This window comes from Sminthopsis crassicaudata, chromosome 3, assembly GCF_048593235.1.
Source record: "Sminthopsis crassicaudata isolate SCR6 chromosome 3, ASM4859323v1, whole genome shotgun sequence".
Classification (NCBI taxonomy): Eukaryota; Metazoa; Chordata; class Mammalia; order Dasyuromorphia; family Dasyuridae; genus Sminthopsis; species Sminthopsis crassicaudata.
The window spans coordinates 623,672,113-623,696,811 of NC_133619.1; the positions used below are offsets into that span (position 1 = coordinate 623,672,113).

General features: G+C 39.0%; 1 long non-coding RNA gene across 2 annotated transcripts; it reads right to left on the reverse strand.

Moving 5' to 3' along the window:
* Nucleotides 1-172: 172 nt before the first annotated feature.
* On the reverse strand, nt 173-18,005 carry LOC141564189 (uncharacterized). Of its 2 annotated transcripts, none has more exons than XR_012488587.1 (3): nt 17,628-18,005; nt 2,544-4,540; nt 173-1,066 (listed from the first exon to the last, which is right to left on the reverse strand). It is a non-coding gene; the product is annotated as an uncharacterized LOC141564189 (long non-coding RNA). The 2 variants fall into 2 exon arrangements; XR_012488588.1 differs by lacking the exon at nt 17,628-18,005 and having other exon boundaries at nt 2,544-3,942; nt 4,169-4,917.
* Between the last annotated feature and the right edge of the window lie 6,694 nt (nt 18,006-24,699).

Here is a 24,699-nt window from a genome sequence, read left to right on the forward strand (position 1 = left end):
TAAGTTAGTGGGAGGAAGGAGGAAAGGAACTATTGTGGACAATTTGATATACTGTGATCTCTCAAAGGGAAAATGTGTTCTGGGAATCTGAAGGCATCATCACCCTTCCTTCCAGTTACCCAGATATGCAATCACAGTCTCTTCCTTGACTCCTCATTCTGCCTCTCCCGACATAGCCAATCAGTTGTCAAATCTTGCTGTTTCTAGCTCCACATCTTTAGAATAATAGTTTATTACACATAAAGTGAAACAGAAACCAAGCAATCCTAGATGGAATTATTCATTTCCAGTCACTCGTCCCACTTCCTTCCTAGATCTTCAGGTGTGAAGGGGATGGAATCCCATTGTGAAAAGCAAGGAATAGAAGGGAGATATACTACCTATTTCAGATTCATAGACTGAAAAAAAAATGAGGGGAATAGGGAGGACATGTCTTAGAATTATGGATAAAAAAAGAGAGAAAGTAGCTAGATGATGTGGGGACAGATAGATGACAAGCCTAGAGAGAGGGAAACATCTTCTTGAGTTTAAATCTGTTCTCACTCACTTACTAACTGTGCTACCCTGTTTGCCTCAGTTTCCTCATCTGTGAAATGAGTTGGAGAAGGAAATGACAAGCCACCCTAGAATCTTTGCCAAAAACACCCCAAATGGTATCTCGATGAGGTGGACATGACGGAAGTGACTGAACAACAACCAACTGTCCGATCAGTATCACCTGCCAAATAAAATGCTTAATACTTGGCAACTGGTCCATTAAGCAGCAATCATTTATTAAGCACCTACTGTGTGCTAATTGTTTTGCTAAATATTGAGAATCTGAAGATAAAATGAAACAATCTGTACCTTCAAGGAGACCACATTTTAATGAGAGAGAAATGTATATATATAAATGCATTCCAAACGTATATAAAATCAGTTCAACAGGATTAGTTAGGAGGTACTAATAGCTAGGGGAAATCCATGAAGGTCTCAGAGAGAAGGTGGTCCTGGAGCTTAGTGGTGAGCCCCATCTCCCTCCATTCTGCCATCTTGACTCTGCCTCCAGTTGAAACATTCAGGGATTCTAGAACCAAAAATTAGGCAGGAGAGCTTTATAAGAATGGGAAATGAAGCATCATATATAAAGAACAGGTGAGTCTGCCTGATCCTGACCCTTTTCAGGAAATGCCAAATTCTTTCAAGCCTTCAAAGTGATTTTCAGTCAATTGGGAGAATATTTTGTGGAATATGAGTGTAATGGGAAACTGAGGACTTTCCAAGCATAATCATTTGAAGAGAACCCCAAAACTTAAACCTCTCACTTGATAATTCCAGAACCAGCTTCTTAGAAGAAGTTAACTAATTAAGAAACTGAAGACATTCTAAGGGATCTGTAAACTGAGTAATCTCTATTTGTTGAGGAAGCCTGAGGTAAACCCCAACCTCCTTGGTTATCCTAGTTTAATGGATTACTTACCTCTAAACAAATCTCTTTGTAAGGGTTTCTTATATATGGTTTCTTATAAAATCATTAACTAAGGTAGATTGAGATTTAGTTTATCTGGGAAATGAAATAGGGTAAACAGTTGTAAATGGTTGTAAAACTGACCATCATAAAACTCAGGTCAAAATGTAACAAGTTCATGTTACTTCTAAGCATTATTCTTGTGCTCACGGCTATATAACTCATTTCAATCTCTGTGGGAAATTAGCCTCTCTAGATTGGCGTCCAGTCTGGAGAAGTTCACTTCTTGCAAGATTCTAAAAACAAATATTTCTATTCTTCATTTGAGATACCACTGAGAACTTATTTGTAAATTGGATTTGCCGTATCACACAAATATATAGGGAGACAGAGGGAGCAGGAAGAATGATTGATCAATGAACCAATCAGACATCTTCTAAATTATTATTATATACCATGCTGTTCCAGGAACCAGAGTTACCAACATAAAACTTGGGTGGCCTCTACATGTTGATGCCCTCCCTCAACAGAAATGAGGAAGCTCGGAGGAGGAAGAGGTTGTTGGGGGAGGTGTGGGAGAGGGGAAACAGTGAATTCCATAGGATGGAACAGTTAAGGATCTTAGCATTAACATTTAAGACAAGAAAAAAAAAGATTGTCTCTTTTTCAACTCCTTTTTTGTGTTCTAAGAGTTTTATACTTCAGCCAAGAGTAGGGGTGAAACAAGGGGTGTTTGTGGGGAGGAGGAGATGCGATTTGGGGGAGGAATGTAGCCGAAGCCTTGGACAAAGTAGAAAAGAGATTGAATGATTCTATGCTCCGAGATGAATCGACACTATTTCACATTTTATGAGTCTTTTGAAAGACCTAATGTTTCATGCCATTGACTCTGGCTAATGAGGCTAATGGACTTGAAAATTATGCCCGAAATGATTGCCTGCTCAAACAGCTTTTCCAGGTTCCCTAAGTTTCCTTTCACAGGGGTCATTTCCTGGCAACAATGCCATTTGTTTACCCTGAAAATGAGAGGAGACACTTTTATAGCATCATATCTCCATGGTGTGCTGGCCAGTCTCTGACAAAACCCAGACCTTACCTCTTGGGGCAGAATTCTGGACGGCAAAGGCATCAGTGGATTCCAAGTGAGAGGAACATTCAATTGGAGGCATAAGAAAGAAAAGGATTTATTCTTGTTCTCCTTGTCCTGGGGAAACCCATCTTTCATCAGCACTCAAAGGGCAATTGGTAAATCAGAAGAAAGATGTTTCTGCGGCATTCAGAGTTTTTGTCTGTTGGCCTAAAGGCCCCAGCTTTTGTCCACAGGGAACATTTCCTTCTCCTTTGCTGTTCTTGGAGTCAATGTTCTTTACCAGGAGGAAATGCATTCATCTCCAAAGTTCTGATATTTATCAATGACTAAGAATCTTTGCACCTGGAAAGACTCAGAGTTTTATCATTTTCAAATGTTAAAACTTTAAAAAGAAATCTTCAGAGTGAGTCTCTTCATATTTCATTGAGCAAATAAAGTTTCTTATGGGTAATAATAGAGACAAGAAAACCAATATAAATAACAATAACAATAAAACAGGGACTAGTATCATATCATATGTCTATGATTCTCAGTTTCCTCATCTGTAAAATAGGAATGAGACAACTAAATTGGGCAGTGGATGGAGTGCCAGACCTAGAATTAGGAAGATCTGAGTCTGGCCCCAGATTGTCAAATCTGGCCCCAGACATTGATTGGATATGTGACTCTGGGCAAGTAAATTAACTCTGTTTGCCTCAATTTTCCCATCCATAAAATGAGCTGGAGAAGGAAGTGATAAATACTTCCAGTATTCTACTGAGAAAACCCCAAATGGCATCACAGAGACTGGAACATGACTGAAATGACTCAATAACAATAAAATAGGGATGATCACAGAACTTACCTCATAGGGCCATTATGAGGAATAAATGATCTAAGATATATAAAAGCACTTTGCAAATCTTTTAGTGCTATATAAATGCTAACCATCGTAATTTTCATGTAAGGTCTAACTTCTTAAAATGTGAGTTGCAATCCCGTTTGGGGTCTTGTAACTAAATGTGGGGGTTGCAAAATTATGGATTATTATCAGTAAATGTTTGATTTATATATCTATATACCAGGGTCATATAAACTTTCTTAGGTGAAAAGGGATTGTGAATAGAAAAAGTGAAGAGATCTCAGAGACCATATAGCTCATTCACTCCATCTCCCAAAGTCTAGAGGCGACCGGATTCCCAGGAGATAAAAGCCAAGAAAAGAGGGAACAAGAAAATACATTACCTCAGACAAACTACCCTGAAATAAAGAGGTGAATTTGATATTACAGGTGGAGTGGGAACCCTGCTCTTGCCTCAAAAGCCCCAAATCTTGTAATCCTTGCTCAGGTGAATATCTAAGGGGGTGGAGAACCAAAAGTATTCCTGAAATTTTGTGGGATTGCATCCATTCCAGCAATATGGCTCTGAAAGGTATAGACAGAATATGATACATCAAGGGAGTGCACATAGCAGTACTGTATATTAAGAACATATACTTTACATAAGAAACACAGGAGTCAGAATGAGGAAAAATGGTGGAGAGTATTTGGATGATGAGCAATGTCTATATACCTCCTGGTCAGAAAGAAGAAACAGATGACCAATTTAAGAAACAATCCCAAGCCCAATGCAGACAAAGTGCATGCTTACCTATTACATTTCCTTCCATTCATTCATTTACTCATTTGTTTATTCTTTGTGCAAAGAGGTTTTAGTGGAATTCCTAAAATGACATCCAGTGCATTCTAGTTCTTTTTCTTTCTGACTTGGGATTGGCTTTGTTCTTGCCTCTGGCCTGTTGATAATTTGCCTGGACACTGATTCTGAGATGATTTCCATGTTAACGGGCAGTTGTTTCTTGTTGACAAATTAAATCTTGTTCTTTTTTTTTTTTCTTTCCGTGCTGCATTTTGGCAGTTTCAACATTTGGTAACTTCTGATTTTCTTCTCAAGATACTCAGGAGAGAAGGGGTGCTTCTTCTCAGGAATCCATATGCCTTTGGCCACTTTCATTTCTTCATCCTGAATTCAGTTCAGCTCATTGAACATTTGATCAATATGTGTAGTGAACAAAGCATTTGTGATACAACAAGACTGAGAATCGCCCTTGCCTTTGAGAAGTTTACCTTCTACAAGAAAGAGGGTAGATGACAAGCATTTATTAAGAGTTTACCATGTTCACCAAGATAAGATCAAAATGGGTCCATGACTTAGGCATAAAGAATGAGATAATAAATAGATTAGAGGAACAAAGGATAGTCTACCTCTCAGACCTGTGGAGGAGGAAGGAATTTATGACCAGAGGAGAACTAGAGATCATTATTGATCACAAAAGAGAAGATTTTGATTACATCAAACTAAAAAGTTTCTGTACAAACAATACTAATGCAAACAAGATTAGAAGGGAAGTAACAAATTGGGAAAATATTTTTACGTTAAAAGTTCTGACAAAGGTCTCATTTCCAAAATATATAGAGAACTGACTCTAATTTATAAGAAATCAAACCATTCTCCAATTGATAAATGGTCAAAGGATATGAACAGACAATTCTCAGATGATGAAATTGAAACTATTTCCATTCATATGAAAGAGTGTTCCAAATCACTACTGATCAGAGAAATGCAAATTAAGACCACTCTGAGATACCACTACACACCTGTCAGATTGGCTAAGATGACAGGAACAAACAATGATGAATGTTGGAGGGGATGTGGGAAAACTGGGACACTGATGCATTGTTGGTGGAGTTGTGAAAGAATCCAGCCATTCTGGAGAGCAAGTTGGAATTATGCCCAAAAAGTTATCAAACTGTGCATACCCTTTGATCCAGCCATACTACTACTGGGCTTATATCCCAAAGAAATACTAAAGAAGGGAAAGGGACCTGGATGTGCCAAAATGTTTGTAGCAGCTCTTTTTGTTGTGGCTACAAACTGGAAGATGAATGGATGTCCATCAGTTGGAGAATGTTGGGTAAATTATGGTATATGAAGGTTATGGAATATTACTGCTCTGTAAGAAATGACCAGCAGGAGGAATACAGAGAGGCTTGGAGAGACTTAAATCAACTGTTGCTGAGTGAAATGAGCAGAACCAGAAGATCACTATACACTTCAACAACAATACTGTATGAGGATGTATTCTGATGGAAGTGGAAATCTTCAACATAAAGAAGATCCAACTCACTTCCAGTTGATCAATGATGGACAGAAACAACTACACCCAGAGAAGGAACACTGGGAAGTGAATGTAAACTGTTAGCACTACTGTCTATCTACCCAGGTTACTTATACCTTCAGAATCTAATACTTAATGTGCAACAAGAAAGTGGTATTTACACACATATATTGTATCTAGGTTTTATTGTAACACATGTAAAATGTATGGGATTGCCTGTCATCGGGGGGAGGGAATGGAGGGAGGGGGGATAATTTGGAAAAATGAATACAAGGGATAATAGTATAAAAAATTACTCATACATATACACTGTGAAAAAAAATTCTAAAAAAAAAAAAAGAATTTACCATGTTCTAATCTAAGTACTGAGAATACAAATACAAGTTAAAAAAAAAATAAAAGATAGTATCTGTCCTCAAGGAGCTTACATTCTAAATAGGGAAGGTAATGCATGAAAGGCAAGGTGGAGGGAGCATGGCGAAGTCCTTAGAGCCAGAAGCATAGTGAGAAAGATTGATGCATGTTTCTCCTGTGTTTATCCCCCAAAAGAAAACCCCCAAAAACTTACTAATGAGAGGAGGGGGACTGCATGACAGAGGAATATTGCAGGAGAAGGACTTGGGGGGACTAAAGAAAGTAATATAAACATATATAAGTCAACAAAAAATATGTATTATATAAATATCATGGAGGAGATAAGAAAAGACCTTGTGGAAGAAAGGGCACTTGATCTGGTCCACAAAGGTAGCTGGAGATCCCAAGAGATTAAAGAGGAGAGAGTGTTCTAGATAAAGAAACAGAATTAGGAAATGGATTATCAAGTGCTAGGGGACCAGCAAGGAGGCTAGCTGCCCGGGAAGGTGGTTGGGACCAGTGTGTGGCAGCAAAGCAAACAGTCACCAAGAAACCTTAGCCCCCTTCCTGAAGAAAGCCCCCGGGGTTTCCATTCAATTGACTTCTAGTTTCCAGTGTGTTTCTCACTATCCTGCACAGTGTTCATCTTCCAAAGAAAGTCAATTGAATACATGTCTGGGGGATCTCGCTAAGATCTTTCAGGATATATGCTACATATTTGCAGTAGCCATTGGCGACACATTGGAGACTGAATACACTTATATTCCCAGTGCTGTTTATATTCCAAAAGTTCTTCAAGACATAAATGTCCAGATGTCCCCTGAAATGATGCTTGTGGTCTCTGAGTTGTCTTAACTATCTCAGCCTATACACATACAAGGAAACAGTACTGGTTTGATTTGAAGCCATCCCCGATCCCAAGCATCCAAGGTCAAGGGTAAGGAGGTCTCTGACTCCTGGGACTTGGAGATTAAGGAGCTGAGTGTTTAAACTAGGCACAGGAGACATGCTATATATGTGTCTCATCCCCTGGCATCTTGAGATAGGATTCCAAAATGAATATGGACCATGAGTTCAGTCCAGTTCCCAGGGACCTAGTCACCATGTTATTCTTTCTCTGCCACAAAAACCCAAGCCATCCCAAGCCAGAGACAATGAGGGCCTGCATGAACTTCATGCTCAATCATTGCAGTCCCTAAGACTGGACATTTCTCATCCCATGGAGGACAATTTGTTGATCAACTATGATCTTAGCAGTTCAATGATCCAAGGCAATCCCAATAAACTTTGCATGGAAAATGGCATCTGCATCCAAGAGAGAAATATGAAGACTGAATGTAAATCAACTTGTCACTTTTTTTCTTTTTCTTCTGTGTTTTTTCTCTCATGATTTTCTCCTTTCTTCTGATTTTTCTCTCCCAATATGATTCATGAGGAAATATGTAAAAAGGAAAAAAAATTATTAAAGTTTTTTTATTTATAAAACATATGCGCAGGTAATTTTTCAATGCTGACTCTTACAAAACTTTCTGTTTTAAATTTTCCCCTCCTTCTCCCCATCCCCCTAGATGGCAGGTAGTCCAATACATGTTAAATATGTTAAATATATGTTAAATCCAATATATGTATACATATTTATACAGTTATCTTGCTGCACAAGAAAAAAAACAGATCAAGAAGGAAAAAAAACCTGAGGAAAAAACAAAATTCAAGCAAATAACAGAGTGAGAGGATATGCTATGTTGTGGTCCACACTCATTTCCCACAGTCCTCTCTCTGAGGTTATAAGTCTCTCTTCATCACTGAACAAGTGGAACTGGTTTGAATCATCTCTGTTGAAGAGAGCCACATCCATCAGAATTGATCATTGTGTAATTTTGTTGTTGCCGTATATAATGATCTCCTGGTCCTGCTCATTTCACTCAGCATCAGTTGATGTAAGTCTCTCCAGGCCTCTCTGAAATCATCCTGTTGGTCATTTCTTATAGAACAATAATATTCCATAACATTCATATGCCACAATTTATTCAGCCATTCTCCAGCTGATGGGCATCCACTTAGTTTCCAGTTTGTCACTACAAAGAGGGCTGCCACAAACATTTTTGCACATGTGGGTCCCTTTCCCTCCTTTAAGATCTCCCTGGTATATAAGCCCAGTAGTAACACTGCTGGGTCAAAAGGTGTGCACAGTTTGATAACTTTTTGAGCATAGTTCCAGATTGCTCTCCAGAATGGCTGGATGTATTCACAATTCCACCAACAATGTATCAGTGTCCCAGTTTTCCCACATCCCCTCCAACATTTGTCATGGTTTTTTCCTGTCATCTTAACCAATCTGACAGATATGTAGGGATATCTCAGAGTTGTCTTAACTTGCATTTCTCTGATTAGTAGTGATTTGGAACACTTTTTTCATATGACAAGAAATTGTTTCAATTTTTTCATCTGAAAATTGTCTGTTCATATCCTTTGACCATTTATCAATTGGAGAATGGCTTGAATTAAAAGAAAAAGTTTTTAAAGTGGAGAGTAATTTCCACTTCTCATTCTCCTTAATATATTTCAGAATCAACATTTGCTGAAGTGAAAATCATCTCTCTCTTTTTTCTTTTTTCCTAATTTTAAATTTTTATTTATTAGTTTTCAACATTTACTTTTATACTTTGATTTCCATTTTCTTCCTTTCCTTACTCCTTCCCAAATTCTCTATTATTTCAATCTTCTCCCCTCTCTCTTCCTTCTCTCTTTTCTCTTTTCTCTCTTCCTGTCTTCTTTTTCTTTCTCTCCTCGTTTCTCTTCTCTGCCTGGATGGCTCTCTCTCCTTATTTCTCTCTTTCTTCTTCCCTTCCTCTTTCTCTGCCTTTCTGTGCCTTTCTCTTTTACCTCTTCTCATCTTCTCATCCCCATTCACTTCTTCTCTTCCATGGTCCATACCATTTCAAGTTCCATTCAATTCTGTGGCCCCATCAGTCCACTGCTGACAAACTCTTCATTATCCTATATCTTTTCCTTTCAAACTCTTTCCATCTTCTTGGGATACTGGAAACCTGGTTCTCCCAAAAGATGCTTCATCCCTGACTACTCTCTCTAACTAAGTGCTCCAATCGATATGTTCCCTGAAGTATCAGGAAAGGAAGATTATCTTGCTGCTCACTCTTATTTCCATGCTATCCCTTGCCCCATCATCCATATTTATCTCCAGCAAATAGAAGCACAGGGTTAGAACCAAAAGCTTCCTTACAGGCCATTCTGCAAAAATCCTTCATTTTACAAACTGAAGCCTGGAGAGATTAAGTTATTGAGATTCACACAACAAATAAATATGTAAGATGAAATTTGAATCCAGGTCTTCTTAATTCCAGGTCTAATGCTCTTTCTTACACTATGTTGCCTCCTATCTCTTTAGGCCATCATAAACCAGCCTTTAGATTGTGGACACCCAGAGAGAAGGGGCTTTCCGAACATTAGTGATGCTATCTTAAAACTATCTTTCAATTCAGCAAAAATGAACAGTCATGTACATTTTTCAGAATTTGGCCCCAAAAGTTGTTTTTTTAAAGGTTTACCCTGCTCCACTTGCAAGGCCAACAGTTCATCTCGCTCCACTTGCAAGGCCAACCACAGAACAAAAACAAATCACCCTACTTCATTTGCAAGCTTGGCTGGGGACAAAAACAAGTGCAAGAGTGTTAAAACTCCCTGTATTTTTGGCAAAGAGGGGATTCTTCTTTCTGCATTACCCTGTAGCTATGTGTGCTCTAAGAAAACTTCTGACAGGAATCCAAGTTGTGAACTTGATAGTTTCTAAGCCTATGACAAGGTCATCCTCCCTCCTTTCTCGTGGGCTTCCTCTCCATCCCTGCCCCAGTCCTCCGATCTGAAAATATAATATACATGCTGAACACCCCGGCCTCCCAGTTCCCCAGCTTCCTAAACAACCTTGATTTCCATCTTCCCTCTGTATTAGCCGCACACAAAGATGATTATGCCCTAGCTGTACCAATCACCCATAATTATTACCTTTATTTTGCATACATCTTGCATGTGGTCATTGTTTTCCCCCAATCTATACTTGCACTAGAGATTTGGGGATACACAGAATGGTATTTGATACTTACCCTTTGGGTTCTAGAAGTAATCCTGAGGGAATGCATATATACATACATATATGTAGAATCACAGTAGCCTCCAAGCCCCCACTGATGTGTTCCTTATTGACAATCAATAGATGACTCCATTAGCTTTCAGAAAAGGTATTTTTAGGAAAGTATAGTAAGACTTATTGGTGCAAAAACATTTTCCCAAAACTTGAGGCAGAGTCTTCCACCAATACATATAATATTCATGAGGAGAATGAACCAAAACTTGATGTAAAATGGTAACGAGGCACATGCATAGAGAGCACAAAGGAGAAATTCAGAATTCCTTCAGTGGAGGTACTTTTCTCCCTTTGTTGCATCATTGGGAAGCTCCCTTAAGCTCTCTGCTGGGCTCTGAAGGTCAGTAGCTTTCTAGATTCCATGGACAGCCATTCTCTATGTCGTGAAGGGTCACTCTTTCTGAAATTACTTTTTTTTTGGTTGACTCCATGCCTGTTTGCTCTTAATATGTTTCTCTGCCTTATTGTTAACTCATATGCACTCATCCACTGCCCCTCCAGCAGATGCTGCAATTACTACTGCCATTCAGCTCCTAACTCTGATAAGAGTCTGATAGGACAGGGTTGCTTGGATATTTCATTCCTGGAATATTCCCTCACCGAAAATCAGGGAAGAAGAAATACAGAGACAAGGGCAGCCATGTGCTCATGCTGCCTCCATTGGCGGGTGAAGACAAGACAGATACCTCCTCCACTCCAACCCCTCAAATTCTGGAGAAAAATTTTAAGTAGCCCTCAATCACTGGAAGCCACAAGAGGAAGAGAAAGAAAAAGACATGGCCACCCCTTTTGTATACCCACTGATCCAGCTCAGCAACCCTGAGTCATCAGTTCTATCAGTTTCCATCAATAACTGGACAATTCTTAGGATGCAAAACTTGGGAGAACTGCATTGAAATCCCACCTCAAACACCCCTTAACTGGGAGATCAAGCCATTTAACTTGACTTCTCAGCCTCAGTTTCCTCATCTATTAAATAGGGCTGATAATAGTATCTTTCTGAAGATCAAATGAGCTAGTAAATGTAAAATATTTTCAAATCTTAAAGTGTTATTGAAATATCATCTTCAACATCATCATCATCACCTAGTACAACCTTTTAAATCTTCATGCCTAGAATTAGGCTCATACTCAAGCTTCCATATTATCATGAGGATTGAAAAGAGTAAAGAATATCTGTATAAGCAAAGTGAGTCAGGCCAGTTCCAGCGGACTTGTGATGGAGACAGCCATCTGCACCCAGAGAGAGGACTGTGGGAAACACATACTCTTGTTGTTGTTGTTTGCTTGCTGTTCGTTTACTTTCTCTTTTTTTTTCTTTCAGATCCAATTTTTCTTGTGCACAAGATAATTGTGGAAATATGTATAGAACATATTGGATTACTTGCTAAGGGAAGGAATGGGGAGAAGGGAGGGAGAAAAAAAATTTGTATGTATGAGTTTGTATTCTGATGGAAATGGATATCTTCAACAAAGGGAAGATCTAATTCAGTTCCAATTGATCAATGATGGACAGAATCAGCTACACCCAGAGAAGGAACACTGGGAGATGAGTGTAAACTGTTTGCATTTTTGTTTTTCTTCCCAGGTTATTGTTACCTTCTGAATCCAATTCTTCCCATGCAACAAGAAATTCGGTTCTGCACACATATATTGTATCTAGGATATACTTTAACATATTTAACATGTATAAGACTGCCTGCCATCTAGGGGAGGGAGTGGAGGGAGGGAAGGGAAAATTTGGAACTGAAGTGATAATGATAGGATAATGTTGTAAAAGGGATAATGTTGTAAAAAATTACCCAGGCATATGTTCTATCAATAAAAAAGTTATAATTAAAAAAATACATAAAATGAATATAAATGTATAATCTAAAATAAAAAATTTAAATAAAAAAGTGAATGTTGAGAACTATCTATGCATATGTTTTAAAAATAAAAAGCTTTATTTAAAAAAGAGTATCTCTATATTCTCCAAGCCTGGGCCCCATAAACCAGTTCACCCCTGTCATGTTTTATGCCTATATATTGTCTCCCTCTTTACAATGGAAGTTCCTGTAGTCATGGACTGTTCACTTTTGTCAACTTTTGTCTTTGCATCTCCAGGACTTTTGGTACAATGCCTGGCACATTCATTGATTGGATAACCATAACTCTGAAATTTCCATTTCCCCAACTGGCACCTTCTCTCCTTCAATTTCTCTTTCTGACTCACCCCCTCACAGCCTATTATTTACCTTCCTTGTGCCCTCCAGGCCTTCCACCCTTCCTTTGTGATAGTACAACACACATTTCCTGTGTCTCTTTTTCCTTACACCACAACCTGAACGTTCTGAATGACCAATTCAACAATATACAATCAGCTCTCTTGGAATGGGTCATCTCCTTGTTCTCTCTTGCCAGCTCCCGACCTGGAAAAACCTGAGGTTATTGCCATCATCTGCCTTCTTTGTTCCTGCTCTCTGCTGGCTGGACGCTCTTAGAGAAATCCTACAGAAATAAGATCATTCTAAATTATCCAGTTATCTCATTTCAGCTGGGCCCTCCCTGCTGTACGGCAATCCTCTCTTCTCCCCCTCCATCATATCTCCTTCCTTACTTAAATCAACAAGAATTTAAGCTCCTTCTTACTACACAAAAGGGACTGTGTAAGGCTCTGGGGTTAGACAAGGTAAAGATCAGCCTCTGGGCTGTCAGTTACTAACTGTGGGAACTTGGGAAAAGTCCTTATCCTCCCAAGACCAATTTCCCTTTCTATAGTGTGGCTCTCAACCTACGATTTTATGATTCTATGGACTCTGATTTTTCTAACATCAAGAAAACATGGACTTGGTCTTTGAGAGGAGGTGAAAGTTTCACTGGAAAGATTATGTATGAAGTGCTGTATTTGATTCTGGAAGGACATTCGCCAGCTTTAGAGACACCTACTAAGCTGCCACCAAGAAAAGGCTAGGGCTGGGTACGGGCATTTTGATTCTAAACGAGTCCCAGCCCCGGAAGACTAAACTGTGCCTAGCTGCTGAGTCACTATCCAAGCAATGATAAAAAAAAAAAAAAACCAAAAAAAAAAAAACAACACTCATTTCCCTTGTTCACTGTACAACTTGGAGCCACAGAAATTAATGACATCACCTGCAAAATCACCCCCTCTGTTTTGCATCGCAAAGGTCAGTGTTCCATCTGAGGAATGGCTTTAGTGCTCCAAATATAAGGCTTGGCACATAAATATTTATCACCCCATAGACAGGGAGCCATTGTGCCCTGTTTGTTTACACGATCAGGCAGTTACCTGGGGCGAGGAGGCCACTGTCTGCTTCCTGTCCCAGTTTCTCTTGCTCAAGACCTTGGAGGAGAGTTGTTGATATGACAGAGTGTTCTGTCCCAGTCCTCTTTTTCTGAGAATCAAAACACAGGGATGCTGGGCAAACAGCCCCTGGGCACACTGTTGGCAAACTAGCTGATTGGGGGAGAGCAGAGATTTCCAGGTGTTGCCTGGAAAGATTAAACACTGATTATGGGAAGAAAAAAATAACCAAGCCATGGCAGAAATGAATGGTTGCTAAAAGCACAAAACCCAGTTTTTTCCTTCAAGCTGAAAAGTTGGCCCTTGCTTTAGCTGGCATTTCGAGCCTCTTGTTGTCTGATTACCGAATGTTTTGATTAGTTTGAGATAGTACAAATGAAGAAATAGGTTGGAATTTTTGTAATGAGGATTTACATAGCGTCGTCGAACTTGCTCTTAAGAATGACTACACTGCAATTTGTCTGAAAAAGATCTTTGTGGACTTAGCACAATTTCATTGTGAATCAAGAGTGGGATAGAGGAACCATAGAAAGTCACATAGTCTTAGACTAAATCAAAATCATAGACTTGGACCTGGAGGAGACCATTGACTCAAAGTTACCATTTGACAGATGGGGAAACTGAGGCTCAAAGGAGCTAAGTGACTTCCTCATGTTTGTAGAGGTCGTAGATGACAATAGCTGAATTTGAACCAGGTTCTCTGCCTACAGGGATAAGGTGAGAGGTCTGCCTCTCCTTCTTAATCAGCACAACCATTTAGGAAGGATATTTAGGAAACCACTAAGCTTCCTTTCTGCTTTAAATCTATGATCCTGTGAACCAAGGTGTTGAAGGGCTTGGAATCCATCACATGTGAAGATTGGCTAAATGAGGTGTTTATTCTGGAAAATAGAAGACTTGGGAAATGAGGGAGATCTGTGGCTCCCTTCAAGATCAAGGGCTGTCATGTGAACAAAAGATCAGATTTTCTCTCCTCCTCTTCATCCTTCTCTTTCTCTTTTTTTCTTCTTTCTCCTCTTTCTCTTCTTCCCCCTTCCCTTCCCTCTCCTCTTTCTCCTTCCTCTTTCTCTTTCTCCTTCCCCTCTTCCTTTCCCTTTTCCTTTCTCCTTCCCCTCTTCCTTTCCCTTCTCCTTTCTCCTTCCCTTCTTCTCCTTCTCCTTTTCATCCTCTTCCTCCTCCTCCTCCTCCTCTTCTTTCTTCTCCTCCTCCTCCTCCTTCTCCTCCTCTTCCTCTTCCTCCTTTTGCTCCTCCTCCTCTTCCTCCTTCTCCTCCTCCTCTTTCCTCTTCTTCCTCTTCTTTTTCTTTCTCTTCCTCTTTTTCTCCTTCTCCTTCTCTCTTCTCCCATGACCTCAGAAAACAGAACTAGGAATTATAGGTGGAAATTGCATAGAGATAAAATATGACAAAAGGAATCTAATAAACTAGAAGTATAATAATTTGCTTTCAGAAAAAGACCAAAGGTTTCTGCTTCCTGAAGAACTTTAAGCAAAAATTAAATGCCCTTGGTGTATCATATGGATCAGGAATGGTTCTTGCTCTGATATAAATTGGACTAGGTCATCCTGACTCTGAAATCAATTTCTTCAGGGAAGAGGTGCTGAAGGAGAGGAAAAAGAAATACAAAATGAGATAATGGATCTGGAAAAAAACAAAAAACAAAAGAAAACTTGATAACAGGAGAAACTTTCTAACTCCAAAGTAGGAACAGTTGCCTTGGAAGGTGGTAGCTGTTATTTCCCTGGCATTGGGAGTAGGAAGGAAACAGTTTTTAACAAGCACCTACAATGTTCCAGACATCTTTTAAGCCATTTACAAATCTCTTATTTACTCCTCATAACAACCCTGGGTGGTAGGTGCTATAATTATAATTATGCCAACTTTATAGATGAGGAAACTGAAACAAACATGGTTTACATGACTTGACCAGCAGGTGTCTGAGACTAGATTTGAATTCATTTTCCTGACTCCAGACCTTGCACTTTGTCCACTGCCTCAAGTAAAAGTTAAATGACTGTTTGTTGGTCATAATTACAGTAGGAGTTTTTTGCATTACCTAAGATTTCCTTTTCTATGTATATGTTTTCTTTCCACTCCCCCCCCCAAATAGAAATTCCTTGAAAGTAGGCTCTGATTCACTTTTTTATTTGTGTCACTACTTAGCACAGTGTCCGGGGTATAATAGGGACTTAATAAATGCAGGTTGACATGGAGGGTACTCTGGGAATCACTCTTTATTCTCAACATCTTCCTATCAAATTTTTATTATTCCTTACACAGAGCAGGTGATTCTCAGAATGGCTTTTTGCTGTGGAATTAAATCTGGAGAATTATCTTTTTTTTATAATTGTTCTTCAGGCTGAGAAAATTTCCAGAAATTTTACTACAAAGATAACAACCCAGAGATTTTATTAAAAAGATAATAAACCAATCCAATAACTACATCAGTCAAGAACGAAAAATAAATGGTGAAAAATAATGCTGAACATGTATCAGAAGAATGTCATCCCTGGAGTTTGTCTATGCTTTTTTTTCTTAGTCTGGACCTTTAACTCACCGATTTTGGGGAACTTCTTTGAGGAAATTTACTCTAACAGTAAATATTGGCTCTTCACCTACCATTAATAATCTTAGAAAATTTATCAGAGCCTTGAGAAATTAAGAGATTAAATAACTTGCCCAGAATGGTAAAGACTGTCAATTTCTGAGGAAAAATTTGAACCCCAGAATTCAATCTAAGATGTCTCTCAGTCTACACATCATGCTGCCTTTCTGTTAAAAGCCAAGGGATAAGATGTAATGATTGCTAACAAGTGACCCTTTTTTCTCCACATATATAATTATCTTAGAGTCATGCAATCCAAAGAGTGTTCTGGAAGTAAGATGGACAATGGATCCCTAGGTATCCGAAAGGAAATATTGGCTTGGGGGAGGAGCCCATACACTGGCCAAGGTGCTGAAGGCTGGCCAGACATGTTCATGGCTAAGTAACCTTCACCCTTTGGAATCAGCCAGAGATTATTAGTCCTAAATCATCTGGATTACACTATAAACTTATAATCAAGTTTTTGGCTAAGGATACTTATGTTATAAAGTTGACAGCGATATCCTCAAGTCAAATTTACATTTGTTATAAAATTCCAAAGCGGATCATTATCTCTGATATGAAAACAATTGTTTCCCTTTACTCTCCTTCTTCTTCTTCAAAGGATCTGTGATTTTATCTGAGGGAATACAAGCAACACTCACACATATCATACATCCTTCATTCCTCAGCAGACAGCTTTAATAAGTGACTATCTCTCCCCTCAACCTCACCTCTTCAGATTAAATTCCCTCAATTTGCTAGGATTACCCTTGGGCATTAGTCAAAAAACATTAGACATTAACTATATGATAGACACTGTGCTAAGTGTTGGGGATATAAAGAAAGGCTAAGACACTGACTGCCGTCAAGGAGTTCTCATTTTAAAGAGCGGAAAAGAGATGCAAATAGCTATGGGTTGTTCAGTCCTGTGGGACTCTTCATGACCCCGTGGGGGTTTTCTTGGCAAGGATACTGGAGTGATTTGCTATTTCTTTCTCCAGCTCATTTTATACATGAGAAAACTAAGACAAATAGAGTTAAGGGACTTGCCCAGGATCACACAGATAGTGTCTGTGGCTGTATTTGAATTGAACTAAGGTAGATGAGACTTTCTGACTCTATGCAGGGCTCTCTATTCACTGTTTTCCCTCGCTGCAAATGACTATGTACATACAAGTTATGTGAGGCCCAATTAGAGTAGATGATCTCCTCGATCTTCCTCATACCTCTAATATCCATTTAGTTGCCAAATTTTGTGTCTACATCCACATCTTTCATCCAACTGACTACTCACAGAGCCACCATCTTAATTCAGAGCTTCACCCTCACTATCCTGGGTCATTCCAATGGCCTTTTAATTGGTCTCCCAGCTTTTTCTTTTCCCATTCCATTCCAGGCTCCAAATGGATACCAAAGTGATTTTTCCCTAAGCATAAATCTGAACATGTTGCTCCTCTACCCAATATATCCTTCTAGGATAAATTCCTCTGTTTAGAATTTAAAGTCCTTCATAACTTGGCGCCAACCTACCTTTCCAGTCTCTCTGTATACATCAGTCCTCTTCTCAAACTCTACAGTTCAGCCAAGTTGGCTTGGGTGCTGTTCCTCATACACAACACTCCATCTCTCATCTCTCTGCCTTTGTACTGGGGCCTCTCCCATGTCTGGAATGCTCTTCTTCCACACCTCTACCTCTTAGAATCTCTTTCCCCCTTTAAGATCTAACTCAAGTACTACTTTCAACTCAGGATCTTTCTCTTTTTTAATAGTATTTTATTTTTTCTCCAGTTCCAAGTCAAAAAAAATTTAGCATTCCTTTTTTAACAGGAATTTCTCCCTCCCTTCAATCCCTCCCTTCTTCTAAAGATGGCAAGAATTTTGATAAGATTTATACATGTCCTATCATGCAAAATATATTTCTGAATTAGTCACCATTGTAAAAGAAGAAACAGATCAAAAGTGGGAAAAAATCACAAGAAAGAATAAAGTAAGTGAAAAAAACTGCTTTGATTTGCATTCACAGTCCATCAATTCTTTATCTGGTTGTGAATAGCATTTTTTTTTCATGAGATTTTGTACTTTTCTTGCATCGTTGTGTTGCTGAGAAGAGCTAAGTCAATAATAATTGATCATCACTCAATATTGCTGATACTATACACAATGTTTTCCTGGTTCTGCTCATTTCACATTGCATCAGTTCATGCAAATATTTCCAGGTTTTTTTTTCTGAAATCTGCCTTTTCATTTTTTATTGAATAATAATATTGCATTACATTCATATACCACAGCTTATTTAGCCATTCCCTAATTGATAGACTTCCTCTAAATTTCCAATATTTTGCCATCATGGAAAAGATAATGATGAATGTTGGAGGGCATGTGGGAAAAGTGGGACAATGATACATTGTTGGTGGAATTGTGAACGAATCCAACCATTCTGGGGAGCAGTTTGGTACTATGCTCAAAAAGTTATCAAACTGTGCAGACCCTTTGACCCAGCAGTGCTACTACTGGGCTTATATCCCACAGAGATCTTAAAGGAGAGAAAGGGACCCACATGTGCAAATATGTTTGCAGCAACCCTTTTTGTAGTGTCTAGAAACTGAAAACTGAGTGGATGCCCATCAACTGGAGAATGACTAAATAAATTCTGGTATATAAATGATATGGAATATTATTGTTCTGTAAGAAATGACCAACAGAATGATTTCAGAAAGGCCTGTAGAGACTTATATGAACTGATGCTGAGTGAAATGAGCAGAACCAGGAGTTCATTATACATGACAACAACAAAATTATATGATGATCAATTCTGACGGACATGGCCCTCTTCAACACTGAGATGATTCAAACTAGTTCCAAATGTTTTGTAATGGAAAGAGGCAGCTACAACTAGAGAGAGGATTATGGGAACTGAGTGTGGACCATAACATAGCATTTCCATTCTTTCTGTTGTTGTTTGCTTGCATTTTTGTTTATCTTCTCAGGTTTTTTTCTTTTTTTCTAGATCCGATTTTTCTTGTGCAGCAAGATAACTGTATAAATATGTATACATATATTGGATTTAACATATACTTTAACATATTTAATACTTATGGGACTACCTGCCATCTAGGGGAGGGGGGGAGGGAAGGAGGGGAAAAGTTGGAACAGAAGTTTTTGCAAGTGTCAATGTTGAAAAATTACCCATACATATGTCTTGTAAATAAAAAGCTATAATAAAAAATAAAAGAAAATATTTTGCCACCATGAAAAGGCTACTAGAAATAGATTTGCACATACAGATTCAGGACCTCCCAAATCCTCCCAAATAGTCTTCCAAAATAACTCTATATTTATTTTTTAATGGTGTTTGTTATCAGACAATTCATTAGATTTGCAATATAAAATACAGAAATGATGATGAAGTCATATTCAAATCCTTTCTGTCTTGCCATTATTTGTACCTCTTATTTCCCCTAATTTAATAGTAGCAATGTACCAAGTACTGGCACATCTGTATGCAAAGAACCTCAGACAGTGTCTCCCCTCTGTGGAGGAAACTGGGCAGTCTACTACCAGGAGAGCTGATCAGAGATATCTTAAAAAGACTTTTGGAGCATAATTAGATATTTGCTGACCATGTAGTATACAGATAGCTGATTTGATTGGTTTTGGTATTTGTTTTATAAAGTTTTCCTTATGTAAATTATGTTTCTTCTGTAGAACAGAATCCCCCTTGAGAGAAGGGACTGCTTCATTTTTTTCCTCTGTCTCTCCAGAGCTTAATATGATGTTTGCCACGTAGTAGGGTGGTTGCAGGGAGTTTATTGAGTATAAGGTACGTGACATGGTTAGATTGGAACGTCTAAAACATGACTCTTCTCCCCAAAAAAGTTCCCCTTTTCCAAACTTCCCTATTCCTGTCAAGCATACCACCATCTTCCAAATCACCGTTTCCTGCCATCCTCCACTCCTCCCTCTCACTTATTCTACATATCTTTGAGCAATTTTTTTTCCCCTGAGGCTGGGGTTTAGTGACTTGCCCAGGGTTACACAGCTAGGAAGTATTAAGTGTCTGAGACCAGATTTGAACTCAGGTCCTCCTGAATTCAGGGCTGGTGCTCTATCCACTGCGCCACCCAGCTGCCCCTCTGTGAGCAAATTTTGTTCCCCTTACATTCATTTTGTGTCTGTCCCCTTCTCTCTACTCAGATGTCACCATGAGGTTATTTCAGCTGGGTGGCTTAGTGGATAGAGCATAGGGTTTGGAGTCAAGAAGACCCTGAATTCAGATTCAGCCTCAGACATTTACTAGCACTATGATTCAGAGCAAGCCACTTAACTGCTGCCTGTCTCAGTTTCCTCACCTGTAAAAATGAACTGGAGAAGGCAAGAATAAACCATTTCAGTATCTTTGCCAAAGAGATATTTTGGGGCTTTCCAAAGAAACCCCAAACAGGGTAGCAAAGAGTCAAACAGGACTGAACAATGATAACAATTTTTTGGGAAGGGGTGCTGGAGAGATTAGAGAAGGCCTCATTTGTTGGGTTAATGTGAACTGAAATTTGAAGGAAACTAAGATTTTTTTTTTTTAAATCTGCTTCCCTTCTTCCTTTTGTTCTCCCCTCCCTCAGCCCCAGTGCTGGCCTTGGTGCTGGATTGGCTGACCACAAAACTCTTGACCTCCTGATGTCTTGCTCTTTTGACTTTTTAAAGCTTACCACATCATAACAATCTCTGGTGTTTTTTTTTCATTCATACGCATAAAAGGATGGACAGACCGGAGACTTGTTCTTAGCTCTTAGCCCCTATCAGGTCCAGGTGAGAGAAGGTCAATGTCCTCATCCACCAGAGGATCTTAGCTCATTCTCCAAAGTCAAGCCTGGTTCCATAATCAGCCATTCAATGAAGCTCTTCTTTGTTTAACTAACAGACCAGACCCAATTATCGAATGCCTCTCTGTGCTTTAAATCTCTACAAGGCACTTAAATTATAGTCAGAGCTCACTGGAAGCAAACTCCCCAGCTTCTTCCATATGGGCGTGTACCTTAGATCCCACCCCTTTACAATTGATAAATAAAAGATATAAACACCAATAATCAATAAACATGTATTAAGCACCTACTATGTGCCAGGCACAATGCTAAATATTGGGAATACAAATACCAAAACATAAAGACAATTTCTGCTCTCAAATTTCTTGCAAACTAATACTAAAACCAATGTTCACCTGGCCAGAAATCAGCTAAACCTCCACAAGTTCACTGAAAGGAATGGAAATCTGAGGTCAGATCCTTATTCTCTCTCTCTCTCTCTCTCTCTCTCTCTCTCTCTCTCTCTCTCTCTCTCTCTCTCTCTCTCTCTTTTTAAAGGAAATGATATGCTTTATTTTAAATTTTTTTTCTGAGATATTGGGGTTAAGTGACTTGTCCAGGGTCACACAGCTAAGAATTGTCACATGTCTGAGGCCAGATTTGAACTTAGGTCCTCCTGACTTCAGGGCTGGTGCTCTATCCACTGGGCCACCTAGCTGCCCCTTCCTTATTTTCTTACTACCACAGCAAGATCATAGACAAGTCACTTTGGTTCCAAGTTACTCATCTATGAAATGGAAGTATTGGACTACATGGCTTCTGAGATCCTTTCTAAGAAGGAACACTCTCATGGCTCCCAAAAGAAAGACAATTTTGGCTGTTGGGCCTTTCCTTGTTCAATTCCTCTGTATGTCTTTTTTTCAGTGGTTCTTTTTTTCCACTGTAAAGCCCCTTCTGTATTTCTCCCCTAATCTTTTCCTCTCCATTTACCTAAAACAAAACACAGTGTGACTCCCAGGAGGGTTTGCAGTAGCTTGGTTAATCAAGCAAGACGCTCCCATTATTAGAATATTTACTGCCTTCATACCATTCCATCTCTAAGCTTTCCACTCATGCTCCCCCAAAGCTCATTTTCTGGAAATCAGGAAAGAAAGAAAATGAGAGACCTAACAAGAAAAGCTTTTCATTCTATTTCCCTCTTTTCAATGAGATGCAGAGGGTTTTACAATTACAATTACAATCTAAGGCTGGTGATTAATGACTTGAGGCAGATCTGTGTTGTTTCAGTATAAATGTAAAATAAATTCAAAGGCCCATGATTCATGAGAGATAATATAACAGTCTGTCTGTTTGGGTCTGTGGAAATAGAGCCAGGACATGTTTATTCAGGGTCCGTGCTTGGCTTTCTTGATGCAGGATGAGACACAGTGCCAATTAACCAAAGTCCCTGAAATGACCATGAAAGGGAAAGGAAAAAAAAAAAAAAAACCCTCTGAGGACTAAGATGATATCTGAGCCTTGAAAAGATGGAAATCTCTGAGCACTAAAATCTTACAGGCAAGCACACACACGCTGCCCTTCTCAGACTTTGGAGCTCAACCCTTTTTCAGAAATCCTTGGAAGAAAGGGCTGGCTTTCAAGTCCATTCAGTTTCAGGAACATGCCTCCAGTGCCAAGTAAGTGCAGGGTAGCATGGCTATAAGCATGGCCTTGGAATAAAGGAACAGGTGGGTTTTAAGTTCAGCTTATATGACAATATAAATATTTAACCTCTTAGCTCTAGGCAATTCTCTAAGACTACAAGTCACAACCCCTAAAAAGGCAAGGAGTTTCCTCCCCACCCAGGAGTTAACAATGCTGATGAAATCACAGCTTCCATCTAAAAAAATCGTGCCTGCCATCTGGCACAGTAGATACCTGGAAACAAAGAAAAATTAGTTATTATCCTCAAAGAGCTTGTATTTTAAAAGAACACTGGCATATCATTACCAACAAAATGGGCAGCTAGGTGGCGCTGCAGTGGATAAAGTGCTGGACCTGGATGGAGTCAAGAAGATATCTCCCTGCGTTCAAATCCAGCTTCAGATACTTACTATGTGGGTAATCCCCGGCAAGTCACACTCTCTTTGCCTCAGTTTCCTTACTAATTAAATGAGCTGGAGAAGGAAATGTCAGCCCACTCTGCCAAGAAAATCTCAAATGGAATCATAAAAAGTTGAGCATGACGGAACAACAAAAGCAATGAACATGATTTTTATCAATTTTTATATTGAAACATTTTTGCAAAATGTGTAAATATTTGAATGGATATATATATACATATATATATATATTTTATGTGTGTGTGTGGATAGATAGATAGATATAGATATAGATATAGATATAGACATAGACATAGACATAGACATAGATATAGATATAGATATAGATATAGATGTATCTCTAGGAATTGTGACTCAACCATCTCTCTTAGTCCTGAGATTTTTCTTTTTCACAGAGTGGTGCACCCAATATCTTGAGTGTTTTCCTTTAGTTCTTCTGACTTGCAAGTATAATATTCTATTACAGTAATTAGTATGTTTAAAGTCTAGAGAAGAATATTATGGCCCTTAAGGCCCACATAATGATCTCCACTTCAGGAAGGTAACTTTACAGAGTTGATTTCAGACAAAAAGTCCTCAGTCCAGTCACAATCACTTTGAGCCTCCAGTTTGGAAAATTCCCAACATTTAGGTAGAAGTTGGGCTCTTTGCCTACAATTATAACAGTCTCTAGTAAACGCCTAGCCTCTTTGTGGTTGAGGCAAAAATCAATTTACTGGAAATGTTTGGGTAAAGAAAAGGCTGATTATACTACAGTGCTTGTGGTTAGACAGACCAGGACAGGAAGATGGGGAAAGAGACAAACTTTTCTCAGACTTTTCCCTGTCTAGGTTTTTGGCTTTAAGATACCTGAGGAGATCCAATGATCATTCCCAGCCCCACTCCATCACACATTTTCTTTCTTCATTGCAGGTTCATACTAGCTTTGCTCCTCAGAGGTGTGCTGGAAGTCCAGCTTACTCAACTCCAGGCTTCCAGAACTTCAGAATCTCTTCCAGTTACTGTGATAGCTCCTTTCTTTTATACTAATTCCTCAGGGCATGACCAATTTTTTTCTCACACAATGACTTTGATTGATTCAAGGAAATATACAGGTCTTTTCCCACACTTGGTTTCAGTTAATTGATTCAGTGAAGAAGTGTGCTTATCTTAGGTCAGTGCTGTAGCTTAGCAAATAGAGTGCCAAGCTTGGAGTCAGGAAAACTCATCTAAGTTCCAATAACATTTCTCACATTGTACATTTTAGTAAAACTTTCTTTCTCAACTTTGAGAAGGGAATAGGCGTGAAGATCATTTGGATCAATGATTTCAATATTTGATATTTCAAAGATCTGCAGTCAATACCAGATCCCTCTCCTGCCTAAGACATCCCAATGGTTTCTAGAATCCAAATACAACATCTAAAGGTCTTTACAACCAGGATCCAGCTGATCTTTCCATATTTCTCAGGCATAATTCTACTTTGAGAGTTCTTTTGAGTAGCCCACATGATATTCTATCTTCTATTTCTTAGAATTTAGGATCTCAATTTCACTCCAACCTTACATACCCAAGTCAAGTAATGGCAGACAGAGCATCAGCCTTGGAAAGAGGAAGACCTGAGTTGAGGGCTGTCTCAAATACTTATTATGATCTCTGTGGGCAAATCACTCTGGGGCTCAGTTTCCTCATTTGTAAAATGAGAGGGTTGAACTTGGTCTCTAA